Here is a 2,219-nt window from a genome sequence, read left to right as displayed (position 1 = left end):
GAGATTTTCACTGTAGGGCGTGTGTGCTCGCCAGACAGACAGAGAGAGACATAGAGACAGAAAGCGAGAAATGACCCCCCAGGGGGGATGGTCACGCCGCAATCCCTTCTCCTCCATTCTCCTCTCGGGATCTTGGGCAGGCACGCACACGCGCCCGGTGTGAGTTTTAAGCCACCGGGTCCGGGACACGAACCGCGGTCGACTACGTGGGAGTCCAGCAACATAGCCATTACGCTAACTGCTGGTTCCCCCATAAAGTTAAATAAATTTTTAAAAACATATTATATTCTTTATTTCCCTTTTGGAGTTTTACAATATATATTAAAAACTCTTTTTAGACAAGCCCATGGCTTGGTGGTGGTGTGGTGGTTAGGCAGTTGGGTTCCATAAGGCTGACAGTGTGGTTTGAGTCCTGGACCCAGTAACTTGAGAAACACACCAGGCACATGTGTATGAGTGCCCAAAATCCATAGAGCCGGGATTGTGATGTGACCGTGACCATGCTCCATGTGGGTACTTGCTCTCTTCCTCTCTCTCTCCGGCAAATTAAAAAAAAAAAAAAAGTCTTTTGAAGCAGAGGCATTTGGAGAGCTAGCACAGAATCCAGGACAAGAGCCCAACTAAGCTAAGAGCTGTTCCAGAAGGGCAGTAGGACAAAGCAGCATGACGTCCAATTAGCACCAAGAGTAGTAGGCAGAGTTCAAGGTGGTCAACACAAGGAGACTGTGCATGAGCAGGACTCTGCCTACTGAAGCCTAGATGCAGGAAAAGGCTTTGGCATCAGAGAAACAACCTGGCCCAGGAAAGGCTGGAGAGCGAGGACCACAGCCCCTGATGAAGAACTGACAACAGAGTTGTAGTCCTGGGTTAGGGTAGGGCATCAGCAGGGGAACTGGACAGAGCCTGACACTCCTAGATTAAAGCCAAAGTAAAGGTGAGATGGAATGGAAACAAGGACTGGAGAGTAGAGAGCTGTCATTCAAGGAACAGAACACACACCCAGAAGTTCCTCCCTTCTGAGGACATTGACTCCAAAATCCTGGTGATTTGATTAGATCTTGTGTATGAGGCTGTGAGAGTTGGATGGATAGGAAGGGGTATGGTATATCCAAAAACTTCCAGAGTCGTGCTTATTCCATTAAGGAAGAAGGTTCAGAACTTGTCAAAATTTGGGTGGTAAGGGCTGGAAGCCATTCCTACAATACCTTTAAAGAAAAATGTACCGAGTTAGCACCTAAGAAGCCTGAATGACACCAAAAGCATGGATCCAAAAAATATGCTATGAACTTAGGATAGGAGTGCAGACACAGCAGAAATTGACACCTGAAGGTAAAGCACCCATGAACCCAACTGGGAGAAGATGGGGAAGACCCTGAGATTTGCGTTGTCTCTGTCAAATACTCCTTGGGAGAGGAAAAACTAATTCAAATCATAAAGGCAGTTTGAAAGCACCGGTGAATGAAAAAGATGATGCCTAATCAACCAGAAAGGCTCTATCTTTGGTGGTACTTAGGCCAAAAGTTCTATTCTGAATCATGAGGACTATCCTGACAGCTTCTGGATCAGCTACTTGGGCTCCCCAAAGTAAGTGGACAAAAAGGAACTGCCCCTCTGCAATGGACACCCCAAGTGCTTTGTCACTGCTTTTACAAAGTTTGCTTTCCGGTAGAGCCCTATCTCGGCACAACTCATTGGGAAATCAAGACCAGAAGTCATCTGTGACCAGCAACCACTGAGGAAGTGCCCTGCCCTTGTTGTTACTGGTGGCTTCTTTTGCACCAACATTCTGCATCATTTCTGAGAAGCTGTACCTCCTCCTTCTTAGATCCATGATGGTCTTGTCTGTGGACATCACAGCAAATCACAAACCCAAAGGTTCTGCACTCCTTGTTACGTCCAGGCCATCAGACGTTCTCCAGACATGTGCCTGTATCCAGCACACTGGTGGGAAACCCTAACCAGCACCCCGGGGTCAGGTGACTCCATCCCCAGCACTCTTAGCTACTTGCCTTTTCTCACATAAAACTGTGAAGGAAACAAAGTGCTTTTTAGGGACCCAGTTTCTGTGCCTTTCTTTCTTTTCTTTTTTTTTTTATTTTTTAATAATTATTTATTTAATTTTATTTATTCATCCATTTATTATTTTAATTTGACCAGAGAGAGACAGAGAGAGAGGGGGGAAGTGAGAAAGCAAGCCACCAGGCCCCGGATTTGAACCA

This window comes from Tupaia chinensis, unplaced genomic scaffold (genome assembly GCF_000334495.1).
Source record: "Tupaia chinensis unplaced genomic scaffold, TupChi_1.0 Scaffold000316_1, whole genome shotgun sequence".
NCBI classification, from domain to species: Eukaryota; Metazoa; Chordata; class Mammalia; order Scandentia; family Tupaiidae; genus Tupaia; species Tupaia belangeri.
The sequence above is the reverse complement of the archived record's forward strand: the minus strand, read 5'-3'. Positions refer to the sequence as shown.